The sequence below is a fragment of the Electrophorus electricus genome, chromosome 16 (genome assembly GCF_041902795.1).
Source record: "Electrophorus electricus isolate QZ-2024a chromosome 16, ASM4190279v1, whole genome shotgun sequence".
NCBI lineage: Eukaryota > Metazoa > Chordata > Actinopteri > Gymnotiformes > Gymnotidae > Electrophorus > Electrophorus electricus.
The window spans coordinates 14,045,566-14,070,164 of NC_137512.1; positions in this window are offsets into that span (position 1 = coordinate 14,045,566).

Genomic DNA, 24,599 nt, shown 5'->3' on the forward strand with positions numbered 1-24,599 from the left:
ATAAGCTACCTCTGAGTCAGACCTGTGTCATTAGCAAAGCCGATTTTGAAGATAATTCTGCCATTTGGACTATATTGAGCCAGTATGTAACCCACTGATGAGAAAAGCTGGACTTTAGAGTGTATGACTGCTGTTTAGTTGATTGCATTTTTTTCTGCCTTATACACAGAGAAAGCCAGAAGGATCAACCCACATTTCCTCTTTCCAATTTTTAAGCATTTTATTGGGGTGTTTGTATAAAATTATGCACCCAATTGCTTATCAAAATTGTTCAGCACCTCCACAAATGCATTTAAATAAGAATCAAAGTGGTGCCATCCACTTTCCGATATATTCATAGATTGTGTGGTGTGGCTGTTATTTTGTCATTCTCCACTATATTCAGAATTTCAGCAAAAGACTGTGCCAAACTGCTAGATCCAACTTTGGAACAGTGTCCTACATAGTATATACCACGCTTGCTTAAAAATGTGATCTCGGTGGAAACATTGTTAGATTTTATTTCATATTTTGTAATGGGCTCAGGACCATCTTTTATTGTTGGCAGAAGTGAAATGAAAATAGCTGATAAACAGGTAATCGATTTTGTACCCCAAGCAGACTGTGATAACACACTAGGAAATCTAGTAAATGTGCAGCGCTTGAGGATATTTCAGCACTGCAATTATCTGCCTCACGTACTTCTTGTTGTCGAAGGTGGTTGCTTTGCTACGCACGCGTCCTGTCTCCTGACTGCGATACCTCTCAGAGGCTCTCTAAAACTGGTCTTTTCAGTTCTCCAGACAATTTCTACATCCTACTGCTCCACTCTATAGCATATTTACATGCAAATGTACAGTATCAACATCTTCAATGTGCCGGGTACTGAAATGTTTGCAGTCATTGAAACCCGACTAAAAACCATAGCATTCCCACTGCATCATCAGCGTTTGACTAATGACTCATACTGCTTGTGCTTCCTAAGAGAAAAGATGTTCCTGTTCGGAAATCAGTATATTCATACATCTGAAACACCCACTAAATCCAGTACTTCTGAGTTAATGAAATAAGCTTTTACATGCTGAGACATGACTTTACAATTCCTTGCTCTCCACAGCTGTAATTCAGTAAAGTTTTCAGCTTGTCTTGAAATGTGCTTTTTGTACATGGTTCTTAGTCACAATCAAGAACCTCTTTTCATATCGTTACTCTCTGCCACTCATTTGGCTTTGCGGGCTGACATACCTGATCAGTAATCTATGTTTAAACTCCATATCTAAGGCATTCATGTAACCAGTATACTGTTTATTATTTTAGAAGTTAACTATTTAAATCAAAATGTATTGCTAGATGTAAAATAAAACCTCTTGTAATGTGTAATCTGATTTTGTGTGCTTGGAGGGAAATATCTTGCTACTTTTGCGTATGGAACTATTTTATTTTAATCTTCCAATTAAAACAATTAAAACCATCTCTTCCCATGCCTGACTTCAACAATGAGCAATATCTTTTAAAGGGCATGACATTCATAAATTTCATATCAATACACACACATAAATTGGCAGGAAGTTGAAGATAAGAGATATTTTTAACAATCACACTTATATGCTGTTGCTTCTCACACACTGGCAGGTTCATTATTAAGTAATATATTTCATGGAAACCTTAATTACAGACTAAAAGAAGCAAGAGTGTTTCAAAGTCAGTAGGTTACTTTCTTTGGAGGCTGTGCACTACTTCTCACTACCTCTGCATTATCAACTGAACATCCCTTTCCCCAAATCAGAGGAAATTACGTTGGAGATCAAAGTGTTTGTAATCCAGGCTAGAGCCATGGCAGCTTCTGTTCGAGGCTTTTATATTCGGTGTAAAAAGGCCTCATAAATGTCACCATGCAAGATGGGCATCACACTCCTTTTATCACCCATCTCTCCCTGCTTTCACAAGTGTACTTACCTGTGACAGCTTGCTTTTTCAAACCATCTCATTGAATTTCAAAAGACAGAGACCCCATGCTCTGTTCGACTACACCTACACACATCCAATTGTCAGTTGCCCAATTTTTTTTTTTAAACTTTCTCCGCAGGTTTTCATCTTCCACCTCATCCCACCTCAGCCGCTCCATGTCTCGGAGGCTTCTTGGGAGAGCAATATCTTGTGCATGCCACACCATCCCACACACAGATCTCCAGAAAGCTGGATTCCTCAACATTCATATGTGATTTCAAGCAGCAAGCTGCACCCCCCAAACCATATGATATACGTTTAATTTCCCAGTTAAGTTTTCAGGCTGCTGCTCCTGACTATTCAAGGTTAATTACCATGTAGTGGCAGGGAGCTATCCATTATGTAAATGTGGTGGACAGTGGGGCACCAGTGGAGGCTTGCTGTGTAGGAACGTGTAATCATGATAGGAAAGCATCCCTGAGGACTCATTGTATGGAAGCAAAGCTCTCCAGAAATAGAAAGATGTAGGCTTGCCAATACCTACATATGGAAGTGGTTCATCAGAAGAATAGAATATTTAACTAAATATATTTCCATTTGTTGGAAGTATCATTAATAATTCTTGCCAAATAAACAATAAGCATGGAAGGCCACATGAAAAAACAAAAGTATGTTTTACAAAAGAACAACAACATTAGGAAAAAAAACACTTAATGCTTTTCATAATTCATCTAATAGCGCTGAGAGTGCCTGCAGGACTCTGCTATCCATTCCTCTAACCACAAGGACCTTATCCTCGTGTCATTTGCAAAGCATATATTTGCTTTTGCCAAAACAGTTCTGAGGTCTGTTATCTTATTTAATCAGCAGGAGTTATGCTCTTTGTTGTCCTGACACTATTCAACTGCTGACAGCTAGGCCTCTTATACAGATGGCAGTTTGAACAGTGTGTTATAAATGTGTCAGTTACATGGCAAAACCTGATAAATATCTATGTGGTATCTTTTATTGCAAGCCTGGTAATCTTAGAACTGATTTATCTCAATATGCCTACATTTGTGCTTGTGTGTGTGTGTCAACACATGATCGTGTGTATGCTCAAAGGTGTGTGTGCACATGCTAGGGGGATGTATGCTGCAAAACCTGAGCTCCATAGCCCTGGTGCAGAGGCAGGTGCTCTGCAATGTGCCAACATGGTCTACACCTGTGGAACACCATCAGGTCATAAGTATAAGCCTGATGCAGACTGGCAAAAGTCTAGCTTTTGGACAGGAGGAAGTGGCAAGTACAACAGTGAAAGCAAAAGAAGAAAAATATCCAAACAGACAAGAGAACAATTAGTTGGGCTACAGGGTAATATAAACCCACACTCTGAATACAAAAAAAATGAGATTATGCCATTGTACCACCACAATGTACTTTAAAAACAAACAAAGAAGATAATGGGTTTATGGAGTGAAATGTAGTCAGCCAAACACTGAGTATACCAAATTTAAGATGGAAATTTCAGAGGCCTCTTCTATGCACCTGCAACCTTTATTGTCCAGTCAGCATGGAATATCTCACTATAACCAACCATTTTGGAATATATCACAGTCAATTAATTCAGATAATAGTGCCTTGTGTGTAATTGTATTTCTAGGGCCATTCTGCACTAGTGAATTCCAGCAGTTAGTTACCCTACAGCAATTTTATTTGTCCAGAAGAAACAACTTAAAGAGAAAAATGCTTTCTAATTAAAGGGAATTCAGAAAGCTTTATGTTAACTCCTTCAATAACACAAGTTAGCATGGACAATCAACACTATCTTAAATGTTGGTTTGTAAGCATTTCTGTCCTCTTGTTCTCATATTTACCATTTGTGCCATTCAAGCAGTATATTAACAGGGCAAAAAAAAGTTTGCCCTGAAATGTAGAGACTGGCAGAAGAAAATGAAGCTCGCACCGCAAGGCCATGTCTTGCCATTGAGAGGGTGCTGGCCATGGTGCTGAAACGGCCACACACTGGGCCTATAATGCAAACAGAGGCAAAGCACACACGTCAACCAGATTACACACCGATTGTTCTGCAAAGGGCAATTTGCACTGTTTACATGGCTTTGGCTGTAAGTCCAGAATGATAATGTATTTTCTCCATGCCACACCAAGCCTGTCCTTATTCACATGAGATCCCTATTTTGAAAACAGGGCCCTGACAGAATTCAAAAGCCTTGCAACATAGACATGCTCAACAATATCTGTTACGCTGATGAAAGAAATTACTATGCCATGTAGCACATTATCAGAAAGTCATCAGAGACAAAAGGTCACTCTTCAAGCTAGTTTTAGGTTAATAATATACTTGAAATGGTTCTTATTTGTGATCTTAAGACCACCTAACCATGATAAGTCAAAATAGTGACCCAAGCTATGAGAAAACAGACATTGCACTACTGACACAGAGGCAGGGCTGCACGAAAAGCATTTAAGCGTTTTTCCATCTCCCCTTCCCCCCTCAGTCTTGGGTACTTGGCTTGCAACAGCTGCAGCTGCAGTAGATTTTCCAGCAGTTCCAAATGGACTTGACCCCGCTGTGCCTCGGCAGATGCCCGTCTGTGCCTCTCACTTTGGCATTTGGAGCTGTTTGTATGCAACGTTGTCGTTGGTGACGGATCAAGCTGAGCACATGGCTTGGCGGCACAGCAGGACCGCATGCTGCTTGACATACAGATATGGGGTTTTACTCTTGCCTGCTGGAAACAAGCAGGTCGATTTTCCACAGTTCACATCTAAAAACACATAAAGCGAAACAGGATTTCTTGTGATTGTGTCACAAGACCTTTTCAAACTGTGCAGGAAAAAAAAACACCTTAAACAATACAGTTTTTACATCTGGGTGTTGGTTGTGATACCAAGGATAACAAATTCAACAGATTAAAAACATTTTTTAGGTAGATGTGCTTTCATGCATCACTCCCACAAATCACATTTATTTTAGGAATTAAAGCCTATAACTGTAATCTCTGATATCCATTTACTCAGCACATCTTTGTACATCTTTGTTTAATACAAATATCACAGAGGTGTAGTCAACCAATCCACTTATGAATGCAAAATAATAGTTTTACTTTTTACTGCTACCTACTGTTGTCTCCCTAAACAAGCCTCATGGTGTACTAACCTGGGGCTCTGTGTTAACTAATTTGCTAATGTAGCCCTGTGGCATCTCCAGCTGGGTGGCTAAGTGGTTGTATCTTAGATGAATTACAGTGTTCTCCATATGACCAAGGATGAAGAGTGGATGCATGTAGTTTGCAAATTCTTTATTGTTTGATGACATCATGGACACACACACACACACACACACACACACACACACACACACACTGAAGAAAAAAGCAGTTTTTGGAGGGGAAAGAAGCAAGATTCTGAAACTGTTGACAGCAGTCATTTCACAGCCTCCCTGGATTTCTCTATTGAAAACTGTCGATTAAAGCAGCTTGGTGACCTGGCGCTGCTTTATGTAATTGAGTGAATAAATAATGTTGCTTCCAGTGGATACTAGTCTCTAAACTAGCCTCTGCCAGGGTAGTGTCAAACTGGATTTAATTAATTTTTAATTAGGATGGAAAATTGCTAGCTGATTCCGCCGGGATGCCCAGGACATCTGTGCATTACAGATAACATTCTTAAATACTCAGAGCAGGCAAGCTTAAAGGGCATCACATCTAACATATTTAAAGAGTACACAGCATTCCTAGCTGAGGCACTGCATGCATGCACAAAACTGCCCAGCAGAGACACTGCTTGCATTCTGAATACATACAGAAGCCTCACGTTTCACTCTTTGTATACTATTTCAGTATTTCAGATGCAGAATGCAAGGTTAAGCTGTTACCTTTGCATTACTATCTACCTCTTCAGACAATTGTTTGCATATATATATATATATATATATATATATATATATATATATATATATATATATATATGTGTGTGTGTGTGTGTGTGTGTGTGTGTGTGTGTGTGTGTTTGTGTGTGTGTGTGTGTGTGTGTGTGTATTCTAGATGCACACCGAGAGAGAAAGAGTGAGAGAGAATGCAGTGTAGTACACAGGGTTTCAAGAGAAACAGGATGTTTTGGACAGAGGTACTTCATCAGCTGTGCAAGGTAAATGCACAAAAGAAGCACATTTCTTGCACAGCTAATGAAGTACCTCTGTCCAAAACTTCAGGTTTATCTGGAAACCTTTTGTACTACAATGCATTTTTTTACTGCCACTAAATCTTTAAATATAGTACCGGTTAACTACTGCCGCTAGTGGATGCCGAACTGTTCCTTTCATGATAAAGTCCTCAGGCAGGGCTGTGGAAAAGAATGTCCTGAGAAAAGACTTCTTCCGCCTTATTAGAGACCAAAAACGCTCCTAAACTGAATTGAAACTAAATTTAATCATAGGGATACTTAGCAGGAAGAAGACACAATACTGGGGTCTCACTTACCTGCGCTTATATTCCACTTCTGAAACCAGGCTATAATCTTTTCTTTATACTATATATATATGTGTGTGTGTGTGTGTGTGTAGTTATGTAGTAAATAATCCATTTTTCAATTGTCAAGCAATACTCATTTAGTTTTGAATTCTAATGGAAAAACCTTTAATCCTTTCGTCCACCTAACTGTTGCAAAGAAAATTGCTGTAATACAACAGCATTATTATTATTTTCATTATTGGCAATAGTAAATCAAGTTTCACACACATAATAAGAGACAATAATGTACAGCAGAAGGAAAGATGTGCAAAGATTTTCGCTTTAGGCTTTTTTTTCTGGAATTAAAATGTCACATTATTAAGGCCATGTTAAACAAATCAACAGGCTGTTCATCACGAGAAAACTGGTTTAAAGCAGATAGTGCTTTAAAAGAGTTCTTGTTTTTTTATATTTATTTATTTATTTTATTTTTTTACAAGCATTATAAGGTGCAACTCTAATGTTAAAGTGCAGGTGATCGCTTTGAGCAAAGCTTCAAGAAACCATTCGACATTGTTGGCCTGTTGTGAAAGGCTTCTCTGCAGCCCAGTATTTCTTATCAGCGCTGGCAAACCATGCAAAGGGAGATCAAAACACAGTGAACCATGTTTAATGGCAACTCACACTCCTATCACATGCAGACGTTGCGGCCTGTCACTTTCTTAATCAAAGGATACGAGTCGATGCCAACTTCTAGAGATGCACCTCCGAATCTTCCGCAAGCTAATTAGCAGGTCCTAACGACAGGTGATAAATACGCGCCACTGTCGCGTTCGCTATCTCGCTTATTATTGGTCAAAGAGTAGACGGCGTAGAGAATGTGCTGTTGTTGGTACATAACGGTAAAAACTATTGAGAAATCTGTTGAGAAAGCGCCGCTGTTATAAAATAATGGGTGCTCCTCATTAGCGAGATTCTTCTTATCGCCGGGGTACTGACACTTATTTTTCTCTGCTGACAGTGTATGATACTGTGCGATGGGCTGCTCTGTTGTCCATGGTATTTGTTTGTTTGGATGGACGGTTAGTTGATTGGTTGGTTGGTTGGTTTGTCGAGATAATCCCATTAAAAATCTCGATAATGGAGATATCGTAATCTACTGATAAATAGTTACAGAATCTGTATCATTGTAAGAAATTAAAAACTGATTCTGAATGCTTATAATTTTGGAATTAACAGCAACTAAGTAACAGCATTTAACACAGCATAAGACGTGTTGTTAAATTAATCAAAATTAATCTTAAACATCTGAACTTTAAATTATGTTTGATTTCGCAACGCCTATAAGTAGCGGAAACTATTAGGGTATTCCCTCTAGTTCAGAAGTGGCGAGGCGGTGACTCACCTTGTTTTGAGTTGTCAACACAAACTAATTTGGTGAAGTGTGCTTCTGTCTTGAACTCTTGTGTTTTTACTGTAGCGTGCTACAGAAGAATCTATTTCACTGTGGAGAGACTGATGTCCTTGAATTGTGCGCGATTAATTTTGCACACAGTTCAGCAGTAGTAAATAAATACATTTCGGAGAGTCTACTTGCGTGGTTAGTGTACATGAGAATGGCTAATTAGTTACCTGTCCAGGATATTGTAGCCACTTGTGTCTTGTGTATGCCTTGTGTCTGGCATTTAATTTGGGGTTGTCAGATTCATTCTATTTTTCTAACATACCCATAATAGCTATATGCTGGAACAAGAGGAAATCGTAATATATTTCACTTTGATTTTCATCTTACGAATGAAAATTATATGCTTATCATATGCCAACGGCAGTTTAATAAGACTACATCAATTTGGAATGGTTTAAATTATGTAATTATGGGGTGTAGGACGAAAGGAGGGGCATGAGCGATGGAAAATAATTAAATAACAGGGAAATGTGGGATTTTACAGAGAATGCTTTCTGTTCACTTTGTGTGATTAGCCTGTGACTTGCCAAAACAGTTACAAAACTCGCTATCATGTTGGCCCACACAAGCCTTATGCAGTTTAGGCAATGCCTAAAATGGTGCCAAAACTGTCCATTGTGTCCCTCGCAAGTGTTTGTATGTGGTCTTTTTCATCTCGCGACCAGTAGGAGAGTATTGGCACTGGCATGTAACATCTTTGGCCAGTGTTTAGCAAATTCACTTTTGTTGCTGGACCGGCATGTTCTGTTTTGTGAAACAATAGAGAGACAGTAGAATTGTCTTTGATAACATTAGCATTAGCCACTCTTGGTAATGCGGGGTTATGAGAGATGTCACATAATCTTTCCCAATAAATCGATATAGTTTTGTATGTAGTAATACAAAAATATATCGTGTCATTAAAAAAAAAACTATTGTGCTTCTTTACCAATGTCTTCTTTCATTGGCTTAAGTTTTAGAGTTACATTTGTTACCTCAGTTATATACGACAACAATGCAATACGTAATGTAATCACACTACTAGTTGTCAGGAAAACACGAACAATAGCCTATTTTACAACGTTTACAACGGCTCATAAAATGCTGCATGGACGCATGTGTAAACGAAGTTTTCTGCGCAATAGTGTAGGAAAATGAAGGCCAAATCTATCCACCTCTGAAGGTTTTTTTTTTTTTTGTATAATATATGTGTGAGATTTGTGTCGCACAATCAATAAAGGTTTGGCGACAGCGCTGGGCTACACAGAGAATGAGGGGCATTCTTTATACTCTTACGAGGCAAAGCAGCATCTTACTTTATCACACAGCTGTGTGCCCTTACCCTGGTGTTAAGTAAACGCTGGGTGAATTAGACCCGTAACGGCTTCTTTTCCTGTCACGCTGGTCAACACCGAAACTCTCTAGTGTTTTGACAGATGGATGCAAAGTGCTAAAATTGTGCCATTATGCCAATTTCGCGCTGCCTCTCGGCATGAGCTCTATGCACTCTTCAGTCGATTTCTGCCAAATGCTAAATAAATGAATGAATAAATAAATAAATATAGCCATCTCATTTTCAACCAAATGCAAACATTTTGATGTTAGATGTTTGATAGATCTGGTTATAAAGATTTTCTGAAGAGCAATGTCCACTATAGTACTCTACAAAGGCACTGTCTAAAAAATAAAGGGTAACAGTTTAGGAACATGTAACGGATGAAGTACAGCATATTCTGAAAGAAGAGAGGGTGGAACGTTATTTTATCATCAGTCAGAGATTAATTAATTGATGTCACATGCTTTAGAAAAACGTAAGCAGACTACTAGGAAACAAATTTTCCAAAGCAGAAACAAAGGACACAATTCTGCAATATGTTTTATAGATTTATGACTGAAACTAAAACATGATTTTGAGGACCAGTCCTAACACACACGCACACAAACACACACACACCCTTGATAAAACAACCCTGAATCAATTGCACCCCCCCCCCCCCCCAAAAAAAGAATGCAAAACAATGGCTCATCGAATGGCCTTTGATTACGAAAGTATTAATTAATCTAAATCTCTCTTTGAGCTCTGATGGCTCTTTCAAATACCTGCCCTATTAAAGGCTTGGGCACGGTGACCTTGGATTCAGAAAGAATATGAAATGAGCTTGGCCATTATTTTCTTATTATAGAGTAGCCCTTCAAGCATTTAAAGTTCCACCTTAACATTTTACTGTTCTTTAATGCTTGCTGACTTGGCTCAAGAATGCAAGGTCAATTATGGCAGACTCCTCTCAGCAGATATTTCTATTAGGCTGCAGCTTTTGTGTGAGATAGAAAAAGTGGCCCAGGAGACTTAGGACAGACAGTACGTAAAGTGCGAAAGGCCACATCAGTAAGATTGCATATGCACTCCTGATAATGGGGCTTTCCAGTAGACAATGTGACTCAGAGGTGGTCAATTATCAGACATTACTGATTTGAATTCTCTTGATGTAAATAACATTGAATGTATTTTAACACACTGAAGGATTAATGGAAGAATTTCAGGCTATTTTGTAGAGTCACCTCAGGGGAAGGAATTCTCCATCAACAACGCATACCAAAAGAACAGAAAAATGTTATGCAGTTATCCCAGGAATGTAGAAATGTAATTACATAATAGCAACTACAACATTTACAAACCTATTCAACTAAACATCTTAGTCATAAAGACTACTGAAATGTAATTCAATCAAATTAGGGAAAAAATATTGTACATAACTGAAGCATTCAAACTCAAATTTACATTCATGTCTATGGTATATATTGAGGATTGGGAGTATGTCAGCATATGTGGAAGAGTAGCACTTTGGTTGACATGGACTCTTTTTCTTTTTTAAGTTTCAAAGAAGGACAGAGAGCTCCACCCCTTGCATCTTTAGCTTCAGGTGATTAAACACATGTCTGAAAGCTGCACCCCCTTTGTGGGCTGCATGAACGCACTGTTCAGTCTGCCGTGACAGCAGTGTGGTTCACTCTGTTTGAATCGGATACAGCTGTGCTGAGGTACATGACACCTTTGCCCATGCTGAAAGTACTACATATGGCTTTCAGGAATAAGAAAGTGGACTAAATATGACACCTGGCAAGCTACAGAGGGTGAGGAAAAACAATTGTTTTAATTCTGAGAGTTAAGATCACAATACCTGGAAAATATGAAACAAATATGTAAGAAATAAATTCGATAATCAACATAATGAAAAAATGCTATGCTTGCATGTATAAGAATGCACAAATATGACAGCAAAAAGTCATGAGATAGATAGGCAGACAGACAGACAGACAGACAGATGGACAGACAGATAGGTAGATAGACAGATTTCTTTATAGGGTTAGTGAAGAATTTCACCAACCAGATGCTCACCACAGTAATATTATATTGGATTTCACTGTCCTTGAGGAGCTGAGGTGCAATGGAGAGTACCATTTGCTCCTATTCCTTTTCCAGATACAAGGTCTATTTTCAAGAATAGCACAGCACCCAAAAGGGTACAAGGACACATGTAAAAAAGGGACCAAGCCTTATAGACACAGCCAAAGCTAATATTAATTCCATTACTATATGCATCAACTCATAACCATACTTCAGAAAAATGGGTCATAAATGCCATGTGTAAGCTAATTACATGAGAGACATTACTGAAAGCACTAGGCACATATAACGTGCAAATAGTGTGGGCCAGATATAAAATGGCAGAAATGTTACAGCTGTTAAGAGAGATAGTTCTGTGTTTATATTACATTTACAGTATGGCAAGCAACTATATAAAGGATAATATGATCACAAAGTACAGCATAATGCAGTACTACAATCATGAGAATGCTGTTTGGTCATTGTTGCTTTTAATTTAATGTAATAGGTGTGGATTCAAAGATTGCACAATTTTTGTATGTAGTCTTAGTTCTCATGGACTACCAGCAAGATGCTAAAAGCATCATTATCATCAAAGGAAAATGTTTTAGGCAAAATGTACATTCATTAATTTCTTAAAACGTAGAAATAAAACAGCAGGAAATCACGTCATAGGCAATAAACTGTCATCTTTGGGAACTGAGAAAGTATCCTGTCTTTCTTTTTTTGTCTCACTGAAACATGTTTTGATTTCAGCATTGTCTTGAACAGTTTATTAGCACAAACTGCACATGGACAACAAGAAAATGTCAAAAGTCAATTCATCCATGACATATCAGTATCTGCACTCTCTTATCTGCCCATACCTGCAGTGCATGATACCTCTGCAGATAAGTGGCATGTCTTGGGTGAGCATTGAAGGAGTACCAGTCAAACAGACATATAGTATAGTGGAAAGGTTTACACCACACACCACACACAAGGTTTGGACCACTCACAGCTCTAAGACTGTTTGGAGAAACAGTCTTAGAGCTGTGAGTGGTCCAAACCTTGTCAAGTTACGACCTGAGGAAGAACATTTGAATTCAATTGTTTGTTGTGGAAGAAACTGTGACTTGTGAGAGGCGGTCTGCAAGCAGCAAAAGGCACTACACCATAGCGCTAGCATTTGCTAGGCCACAGGGAAGAAATGAGAATCAGCAAGCAGTCCACCCCACTCGTTCTGGCCAGCGGGTCAGAAATGGCGCTGGCTTGAACAAATGCATGAACACATCTGGAGCCTCAGCATCAGTCCCAATGGGCTACCTACTAAAAGACTGTCAAAAGAAAGCAGTGAGAAAGGACCGTTTTCTAGCAATGAAAGTGGGTCTAAACAAGCCCTAGGTGTATCGAACACACCCAAAATATCTGTCTCTCTAATCATAAAGAAGAAGAAAACACTGAGCCACAAGCACAGTCTCCTTTTGTAAACTGTTCCCCGGAATATGTGTGGGGCATCTGTGGAGAGCATTCCACAGAATATCAGGGGCCTCATTGCTTCTAGGAATGACTCCTTCCAGCTCTTCCAGGCTATGAAAGAGGACTAAAACACAGGGAATTACTTCTTCTGTGACTCTAACACAACCAAGGCTAGTGCGATTCTGCCCAACACTGAAAAAAATCAACAGAATTACTGTGATCATTAAGGATATGAGTCATCACAGTTGATGGCAAAGAAAAAAAATACGTGATGTCCTATTGGGAATAGAAAGAGGCAAGCATGAAACTGCTTATAACTCCGGGACAGGTTCCCTGTACTATAAGGAGTTACAGACCCAGAAACCCAGTAGCTTACACCAGAATGAGAAAAGAATTCTGAATACCCCTTCATCTGTTGTTGGACATTTGTAGCTGGGTAGCCAGCCATAGAGGTAATTTGAGATTCCAAGGCTCATTGCCATAAGAGGTACCAGGGCAGCTTGAATGTGCGGGGCCCAGAACCTGCACGGATGGAAGCTTGCTGAATTCATACACTGTGCCATTGAACACATAGTGAACAAAATGCAATTGGTGTTGCCTATCAGGACATAGAAATTTATGGCATTTAGCCGATGCTTTTATCCAAAGCAACTTATGATTATGACTGAGTACAATTTGAGCAATTGAGGGATAAGGGCCTTGCTCAGGGGCCCAGCCATGGCAATTTGTCAGCAGTGGGGCTTGATCTGGCAACCTTCTGAGCACTAGGTGAGTACCTTAAACACTGAGCTACCACTGCTCTGTCAGACTCAACACCGGGAAAGGAGTTGAAAGGTGGACAGTGCAGTCATCGATAGCGGCATGATTTAGCATGCATCTTACTGTTCACTTAAGGGTTGAAAAAATTCTCCTGGATCTCAGCCGTTGGGACCCTGTTCACTTAATTTGGGCAGAAGTGAGGCTAGACTGTCAATCATATCTTTATCATGGTCAGCAGAATATTTAATGACAGCCTTCTTTCAAAAAGGGCAGTATAATAGTATAGGCACTTGAACCCCTCATGTATTGTTTGCAGCTCTATTATGCTGTAATGCTATAATGCTATTTCGCATTTGTGGAAGATTCAAATCATATAAGATTCAAGTCATATAATTCTATTCCTTCTTGTGGTAAGGCTAGCAACATAATTTAATGGTCACTCTCCATGGAGCACATTTGTCTCTGAAAGCAAAAAGTGAAAAAGGGCAGAAAAGTGAAAGGACCAAGAAAGGATGAGTGCTTCTTCTTCTCAGCATCAAATGCACTGCACATTTGTGCTCTGACTGTACAACACTTTGCTGACCTTTTGTTTGTTTGTTTGAAGGCAACCTTATATCAATGTCTGTAGGTTCTGCTATCTCAGCAAGGCTGACTCTCCCTCCCAAGGCATGATTAGAGAATCTGGATATCGTGAAAGATAGTCAGAGACCATTGAATTTGAATGCTGTGAGCTGAGGAGCTGCTATGGGAGAAGGAACTGTGGTAAAGCTCCTCATTATCTTTCTTGTGCTTAGCTGTGCTAAGTGATGCAGTCATATTCACAGAATCCTGAGCTGATGGGTCAGTAGCAAGTGAGAGTCACCTAGCTCCAGAGAGTCACCCATGTCTTCAGCAGCTAACTGCTTTAATGTTGGTGGTCTGATGAGATGGCTTGACTATTAAATGGGGAAATGAGGTACAAAGCAGTGGACACAGTCTAGGTCTGGACATTGTGGCAAGTGAAAAAGGGAGGGCAGTGTGTTTTAAAATATTTACTTTTTTTGAAAAAAAATTTTGAAAAATAAAAATGCAGTTTCTTAACCTTTACAAACATGTCATAAATATAGTTTGGATTATTGGTCTCTTCAGGACTTAGTGTGTCACCTGGCCTGTTTTAAATGTTTATATATTGTAAATGTTGTAGGTCTTCTTAGAAGATTATTCAAGAGCACCAGTTGTCACTAGCAAGGAAGCATGGAAGTCTGCATCCCCAAAACCCCTAACCCCACACACCAATTCACATTTTTGCATTCATTTGACAGGTAAGATATGCAAAACCTTAAACCAAAAGCCATCACCAGTTGGTCTAATATTTATATATTCTGGAAGACAATAACTAGCAACATCAGCTGTTATCCGTAATGATATTGCATTTGGCTGGAGAGTCATTTTTAGTAGCAGAGTGGGGCACCTTTGCTTTTTTGTAGGTAGACCCTGATAATATGAATACTGCCTTTTTTCTCTTAAATATTGATTCTGCACTGCTCCTTTCCCTGTGTCTTCACTTACAGCACTGAAAAAAGTTCTTTGTCATGCATAGTATTGCCTATATCCAATTTACATTTAATGACCAGATGGATGCATAAACTAATGACTATTGTTTTCAGAGAAAGACCTTCTACTAGGTTCCTGGGAAAATGTAACAAATCCATTGGGGCACACCTTTCTATTATTTTAACAAAGTTAAAAGCATAGCAGTTCAGAGGTGAAGGACACACACTGGGATTCAGGGTAAAATCCCAGCAGTGCCATGTATTTTCCAGAAATGCAATGCAGAAGCAGGTCAGGCAGCTAGATGGTGATGTGACTGAACCACACACTCCTCAGAGAACATTTTGGTGCTAGTCAAATCCGTGAGGCTGTTATGCCAGGTTGTGGTTACGGGACTACTGTACATCAAAAAAAGTAACCTCTCAGATGGATGGTACTACTGGATATGGAGAGGAGTAAAATATTAGAGAACTGGCTAACCAGTATTGGGAAGGTAATATTAACAACAGCAATAATAATAATTATTGTTGTTGTTATTGCTGTTATTGTGATCATTAAAAAGCATTTTATATATTATATTTTCTTATAGTGAAAAAATATCTGTAGTGCTGTATTTATTTTAGTAGTCCTATTTGTAATTATATACATGTGTCAAATGTATAACCACTCATTTGACATATTCTGTAGAATTTTATAACTGCATTTTAGATTTTAGAATGTACAGCAAACCACAAAAAGTGGGCATGCTGCAGTGAACAAAGTACACACTCTAAAGAGTGCACAATGTAAAAAGTTCACAGTGTAAAGCACTTTTTGTATATATTTGTTTAAGGTGATTTGGAGGGAAAGTGGGGGTTTAACTCAAAATTCATACATTTTAACTCAGTTGGAACTTGGCAAGCACATTTTATTACTCTAATACATATTGATGATTAAAAGTGGTTGAAAATGCACTTTTCTTGCTCTGTGTCAAGATGGTTCAGCTTCACTCTGACATATTAGAGATAGGCTTATATTAAAGTGCGAATGATCTATTTACTCTGCAAGAAGAAGTATTCTATAATTTCAACAGCAAGACTCCATTAATCAAGCCTGAAGTACACAGCACCCAAGCTTATTTGTCAAAAACCTCTTTGCTCGCATGGTCTTTGTCTGCATGTTAAACTGCAGAGAGGTATCACTGGGAAAGATGGAATATACACATTTGACCATTCGCCTTTAATAACTGTAACCTCTTTGTTCACTTTTGTAATGAAATTTGTGTTGAACTGCTCACAGTAATTTACTGAACTCAACAGTTTAACGCTTCTAAAAACACTGGTCAGAAAACAGACTGACACCTTGCAAGCTACATGCAACACTATTAAAATCTTCTAATTTTTTATTTATTATTTGCATCTGGAATTGTGCATGCATATATTTATTGATTGCTGGGGACAGGAGATAATGTAAGCTGTTGCAGGTCTGAGCAATCGCTGTCACTCAATGATTAAAAGGATTTGAGTTTTGATTTATCTCACATGGCCATTACTGGGGAAAGGTTATTAAAGGGCATGTATTTTTATTTGATGCAAGACTGAAACATACAGTGGCATTATACATACATACATACACACACACACACACACACACACACACACACATATATATATATATATATATATATATATATATATATATATATTGTTCTGTTTATCTGGAAAGCTACAATTTTGAATATCTCTCTATGCACACTGATATATACTGAAGCTCAGTATAAAGAAAAGATCTAAACAATTCAATCAATCTGAATCTGCTGCCATTTTAAAACACCTAAAATGCTCTTGCACTCACTTAGCACTTTATTATCTTATTACATGCACACCTATATTCTATCACAACTATTGTCTCACAGTTACTGAAAGTAGCCATAACATGTTGGCATGTTATTTGGTCAAGCTTTTAATCTGGTAAGCACTGGTCAGTTTCTCTCCACGGGACCATATATTATTATTTTTACATTTTGCAGATCATTCTTAAAACAGTAGTGACAATGACATGGTAGTGACATAGTATCATGTGTGAGTATGAATATGGTATGAGTAGATGAAGCACACAGTGGAGTTTTCATACATCAGTGTCACAAAAATATCTAACCTCTAGCAGTCGTGTGCTCGGAAAGTACCACTAATGAAGCTGAAGAGGATGGCTAACAGGGACTGTAAATGATAATTGATGGGCTGTAACATGTGCAAAGCATTTCTAATCAATAACATCCACAAGCTCTCTAATCAATAAATAGTTTTTAATAAAGCAGGAGGTAAGTGAAATGTAGGATGGATTCCATGAGTTTGAGTGCGGCACACTAACTGCTTCAACAAAAACAAATTTGGCATGGAAACACTCAGTGTACACATTCAACGAAATGTGCAGCTTTGGAAAAATAAAGAGCTTTCAAGAGGCTGTCGATGGAAGCCCAGCCAGAATATTATAACATTTACTGTACCTTTGACATTTTCCATCATTGTCTGATGCTCAAGGTTAGTCACACAGTGGCCCATCTGCAAATGTCAATATTACTACAGAGATTCAATTGACATAAAAGCATACAATATGGTGCTGAATTTCCATGCAGCCTCAGAGAGACACCTCACAATGTGGCTTTCCAGTCTGTTTGTCAAGGAATCTTTGTTTCTGTTTGAAGAAAGAGCTTTCCAAGCAAGCAGATACAATCTCAACAGAAAAAAACTTGAAATAGTTAAAAAAAACCATTGACATTTGAAATACTTTTTAGCTTTTAGAGTGCAGTATGTTAAAATGCAGTGTCAGAAAATAAATCACCTGACTTTAAAGCCACTGTAATTTTATTTCTGTAGCAACGACAAGTGTAGAATGTGTTGGATATTTGAATCAGAGATATATGAGTATTGGGTTAGATTACTGAACATATAGAATTCTGTGGTTATAAAAATGTTCAGCAGCATAAACCACATATATGGAAAGTGCACATGCAAATTAACATTTAATACTGCCTCATTAGTGAGCAACTGTCAACATCTTTCTCTACATTTCACTTGGAACCATATATTTTTCCTTAGCCACATTACATATTTGGAATAATGAATCCTGTGTACAATAAGAACATTCCCAGCTTCCTTGGAACACATTTTATTACAGGATGCCCATTATAACATGTCCATTATAACTACCCATGATCTTGTTCAAAATGATTTTATTTTCTAAATCGTACATTGGATTTGAATAAAATTACGTTAGCGTTAACTTAGCCTATGACAAAAATCCAATACACTGGTCACTTTAAAAAACTGCATTACTGTTAGATATGCTTTTCATACTATGCAAAGTGAAGTATAAAGAAAACTATGCATATAAGCAATGTTGTCTCTGTGAGGTAAGAAGATCAGTTGCTTACATCAACTTGAAATCTATACTAAACAAGTTGTGTTGAGATGTTAGGAACGCAGCTTTTATAAGAAATAATTTTACAACATCATCAGGAAACATAATATCAATTCCTGTAACGATGAATTTGTGCTTCAGGAGGAGGCATCAACTCCTTCAGAAGAATGTTTCTTCAAATGTTCTATGTTCCTTAGATTTTCTTTTGCAAATAAATCAATATGGTCACACCAGAGTCCCATTCTTTTAGAAGACATCTGGCCTCCTGTATTCACTTGGGACTCTTTTTATATAAAAATTTTAAACACCCAACAGTGTGCTAAATGTGCCAAATGTACACTTGTTGCACTTCATTAAAAGTCTGGCTATCAATAACATTGACATAGAGGACAGCAGAAAATTGTACCTCGAAACAACTTAATTTGTAAAAGCTCTAAATTTTAGAGATTTGTAGATAATTATATTTGCATTTTGTTTGGTGTTTTATGCTGTGATGCATCAGGTACAAACAAAAGCAAAAGCAATTAGTACTTTGCCAGTTTCCAGACTTTACAATTTTTCTGTCATTCCAATTTCCCCACCGATCCTTTTTTCCTTGTCATTTAAAAGTCTCTCACCCTGATAATTAGCTCACACTAATTAGATGCACTTGCATAATTGTTAATCATTGGTTCCACTGGATACATTGCAAAGAGTGCTCAGAATGCAAACCAGAGGGAAAAATAGAGTGAAACAAACGCAACACAATCCCCTAAAAGGAATAATTGCAATGGTTTATACATTAAAACACTGCAAAATAACAGTACCATGACCTTTGCCATAACACCCCAGTAGTGCTCTATTTTGGTTTGGTTTGGCTTGGATTGGTTTGGATTGGTCTTTTGTTATATTGGCCATTACTGTTGATATGTTTGTTGAATTGAATGAAGGCCTGAAATCATTCCCGCATTAAAATGAGAGGCATTATAAGGTGTGTGTACAGGTTAAAGTCTTCGTTGTGTGTGTGTGTGTGTGTGGGGGGGGTGTTATTAGTATTTTTTATCACCACCATGGACACAATAGAGTGGGTACAGACAAACCAGCCTCATCGTGAGGACTCTGTTGACACCCCAACAGAGCTGTACACCTTGCAGCATTAAGCGCTTTAATTCAGGATGAAAAACACTTGGGCGTTCGAACCAATAAAGCGCGCTGGCCAACAGACGGCTTTATGGCATGTACAAGAGAAAATGTCCTGTGTGTTTATTACCCTGCTTACCGAGTCACCAGAGCCTGACTCTGTCTGATTACAGCTCAGATGCATTCAGGAGCATGTGTGTCACGCCCCTGGAGACTGCTGAAATGACGAGCTCTGGTGATCCCACATTAACACCACACACCCTCGTCTCACTGTCAGCTCCAGCCTGGTTGGGGAATCAGCATCATCCATCACGCGCCCTCTGAGAATCTTTTGTTGGAAACTGCAAATGTTTACTTCATGGTGGTGGTGGGGGCAGCTAATCATGAACCTGACGATAGCCCACAAAAGTGTAACATCCTCCTCTGCTCTCATTCGCCAGATTCAAGCCACGTAAATGTTTACGGTATGCTGCTGAGATCTATTCAAATTATCTTGTCACAATGGATCCCCAGACAAAAATAACGGACCGCTTTATGCGAGGCTGTAAACAGTTGCCATTTTTTATTGTGGCGCAACACTTGTTTATTAGAGTCCTGTGGAAGTCAAGTCTAAAGGGAGCAGTTAAACTGCTTCTTCTTCTTCTTCTTTCTCTCTCTCATTTCTCTCTCTTTTTCTCTATACCACTCTCTCTTTAACTTGATGCCTTTTTCACCCTTGCATTCCCATCACTTTGCTGAAATCTTCCCAAAGCTTAATGAGTTCTCTCTTCTGAGACAGGAGGGATGCGGGAAAAAGCCCTCTTCGCTATGCAGGCCCATGAGCACCCATAATCCGCCATCGATCCCTCCGTGATTTGTTGCTGTCAGCTTTCCTGAAATGATAGAAAGAAAAAACAAAGCCTCGGATTTCCAATTAGCCTCAATTATAATTGCGTATTATTATGGGCTCCCGAAATTCGTCGACCATGAGTGTCGTCAACGTCACTGTCACGGTAAAGCCCTCAGGGCCTGCAGACAAGTCTCTGAGAAGGGTGGTGCACCTGACGCAACTACGTGACACGTCCACTGGAAAGTCCTCGCTCAAACTGTCAAGCCCCTAGACAGCGACGTAATGACTTGTAACAACTGAGTAATGATTATTTCATTGTAGTAATCCTAATGTGTACTGGATTCAGAAGAGCAGAGTGGCTCTCTAAGTTCCACATACTAACGCAACCTGCACTTTCAAAATGCAAGATGCTCACGCGTTTCAAGGAACAATGCAAGAACATTAGAGTCAGAACTGCACAAGGCGTAAGGGATATTTCTCATTTTAAAATGCATTCTTATACAGACGAACTTCTCCTTTCGTGTTTCTTGACAGAGGATAAAAAGGAGAGACAAGTCCCTACCTCTAAAAAATTGTTCTGAAGCCCTCTTCAGATTCCAAACGGTATTTTGTCAGAACCTGCACACCCTCATCTTAATGTCTGCTCCATCGAAATTGGAGGATATCCTTTTATACAGGAAAGACAGTGTCCTTCAATGACACTTGAGAAGATACTTGAGTTATATAAATTACAAATGGAAAACTCAAGGAAAAACAACCTGCATTGCATGCGTGTGTTTCACATTCCGAAGACCCATCAAAAAGCTTGGCATAGCCTATGTACATAAAATAACAGGAAGCTCCGTGTGGGGAAAAAGTATCTGCCCAATGATATAGAGACACCGCAGGATAATTAGGATTATATGAGCCATCATCATTGTTTCACAGTTAATGTCTTTTATGGAGCATTTCAGATACAGTACCTTAATGACATTCACCATTCCCCAGCACACGGTGAAAGGATCGTTCCCCCTCCTCTCCCCACACTCCCCGTTAGGGAGTCTTTTGGCAAGGCTACACAAATATCAGAACTGCCTTATCTGATGAAAAGCAAGCGCCGTAGCCAGAGTTGCATTGCCATAGCAACAGCAAAGCAACTGACAGGGCTCAGGCAAGGCAATTCTCTACAAAAGGTATCTTACAGGCACGAGGATACCAGTGTTTCCGTCCATCCACCACAACAGTGTTCGTGTTGGCTGTCGTTTTTAATGTAGTTTCAAATTTTTTAAAAAATGGAAAGGTTCGTGATATAGCCGTAAGCAGAGAGCTGTCTCCGGAACTTTTCTTACATCGCTCTGTCCTGTCTTTTCCACACATATGTGAAAGGTGTAAAGGTGTATAAGGTGTATCCCCTCTTTTTTCTCCCCTCTTCACAAACAAATGATATACCCCAACCCCCCACCCACACACAAACACACACACACACCCCGCCCCAGCTCTGTGAAAGGCTGAACTGTGGGCAGAATGCCACCTGCCAGCTCGTCCCCTGGTTTTTACTGTGCTATGGAAGAAAACATGGGTACGTCCCCAATGTCTCGTCAAACTTCCCCAACAGCTGCCGCACTCTCTGTGAACCCTCACCCCCAATCCAGAGGCGAGCGCGCCCCTCCTCTAATGAGACCACTACGTTCCTTTTACTCCCTCCCGAGTAACAAATATTTTCTTTGTAACTGCAGATGGAAGTTGATTAATTAGGCCACGTTAAATAGCTATCTTATCTGAGTTCAAAGGTTAGTCAGCTCTTCTACTGCTGGACTCAGGATGATAATTCAAACTAAGCTATTTTGGCAAAACTGAAATTATACTAGAGATGAGGCCCTGTAGGCAACCACCGATTGTACACCCAGTGGAAACAGCAGTTGTTCCTTATATCCTTATTTTGACATTAGCTTTCAGTGATTTTTATTTTGGCAATATGTAGTGCAAATCATTGTAAATCTCACTCCACTCCTATTCTGCATCTCTTGAAACCCCATAATTCAGGCCCGCTAGGCTGGATAATTTCCTATGTCTTGTAGTTACAAGGTTTTGTTCTTGTTCTTGTGGATCTTGGTCTTGTACATTTGCAGTAGTATAGAAGAGACCCTAATTACATTTTCATTATGATTTATGATTTTTATTGTCAAGGAGTACGGTGATATAAAGCTGCTGGTTTGTAGCAGGTTCATTAACAATGTGTATGTGTAAATCATTTCTTGGTTGCACAAGAGCTCAGACATGGTACACAGTAAATGTGCCATGAGGCCCTCATTATACACAGATTTACAGATTTATGCAAATGCACAGGCAGACAGGGTTTTTTGATTGGATGTTAGCCCTGGTAGTTCAGGGGAAAGAGAAGAGGATCACTGGCAATAACCACTGAGCATCCCAGTAATGTGATATTAATGCTCTCTGACATTACATAATGTCATCAATCGTTCTTGGTGCAAGCAACAAACTAATCCCTTTGGTAGGAAGCTCACCAGGACACTAACACATACACACCAGTGTACATGGGACATATTTTGAGAATGCTATTAATTGGTAATACAAATCTGAAGGTAAACCATTAAGAATCTAATAGTCTACTAGATCTGTAAGGAGTCACTGAATTGCTGGCAAAAAAAAAAACAACTTAATCAGTGGCATCAACAGGTATCACATGGACATTATTGTATCCTCATCAGTCTTCAGTCATTTAATCTCTAATGTACAATGACACTGTGTTTTAAAAAAATATGATCATATAGATCAAGAAGAGAATCTCTCATTTAGACTAATTTATCAGTGTTGATAGTAATATAATAATTCTGAGTTTACACTGACCATCAAAAAATGTGAAACATCATTTGGTTCTTGGCCTGATCATCAATGGTACAATATGGAACTGTTGAATATGCTTAATGATAAGTAATAATACACTGGACCAAATACATCTTTTAATTGTGTGAAATGATATGTGCTTCTGCAGCAAACTTTTTTTCCCTCTATCACAGCTTCATAGTACCTTAATCCCATTCTTTAACCCAACCTCTAAACATTATTTTTAGCATAATGTCTACCAAGAACCTCGATTAACCAAAATACCCCAGTTGTTTGATCAAAATGACTATATAGTCAGTTTCCCTTTGATGAGTCTGAAGAATGTCTTGGGGACAAAGAACTAGGTAAACCAGTAGGTTATTAGAACAGACAGGCTAAAGATGAAAAGCAATCAAAACCTTTCAAGAACATGAACATGAACCTTGCATGTGGGAGCTCTGCGCACGTAGCAGGTACAGAGCAAAAGGAGTCAGTATAAAACAGTACTATTTAAGTTCAGCATGAGAGAAATGAATGAACAAAGAATATCTATAAATCAATATAAGGTCTGCAGCCTGTGACACTTGTCACATCCATCACACTTTTCCTCACATCAGAGCCGAATGTCTGAATCGGTGGCTTTGTGAAATCTGCAAACCCTGGCTTTAATCCCCAACAGTTTGCTGGAGACATTTAAACTCCCTTAAAATAGATCTTTTGTGCATGTGGCTGTGACCCTTGCTCTCATCAGAGAATAAATGGGCTACAGAAAGGTTTTTCACCTGATAAGCCATCTGAAGTCAGCCTTCCAACATGTTTAAAACACCTTCTGATTCCAAAGATGAGAATCATAGCAAATTTGGGTTGTGGCTGATTTAATTGTGAGACATCTACCCTAAACGTCACACTTAACAAGGCTACTTTGACACATCAAACTGCGGCCTGTGTCTGCCTTCCCCACACCCCACACCCCCTGCACCTGTGTGTGATCACACAGCTTTCATCAACGCACTCCTCATCACAGCAGAGCTCGCCTCTGCACCGTATTGATCCATGAGCTACCGCAGTCGCTCCCTGAGTGAGAACATAACTCCAGCATGCTGAGAGAGATGGAGGTGTGGGCGTCTTTCGGATGTCATGATTAATTAGCTGGTGCAACACTGGTTCTTTTCCCAACGCTTTTCATCAACGCTGACTGTCAGCTCTGCTTCATACCCGCAGGTGGGTCCCAACGCAGGAGGCACAGTTGCGAGTGGGATGAAAGCATCTGCGGAAAAGCATCGAGTGCGACCTCAGGTTTGGGTCAGCAAACACTGCGTTTTCTCATTTTCACCAAACCACGCACAGCACAGCTATCGTGGCTGGCCTGCAAATGGATGGGTTGCGTTTGACGCCTACTTTATGCCGTCCCATACCTACAAACCCACTGGAATTGTCCAATGCGCACTATTAAAGCTGCTCATTTGAACATGGAAG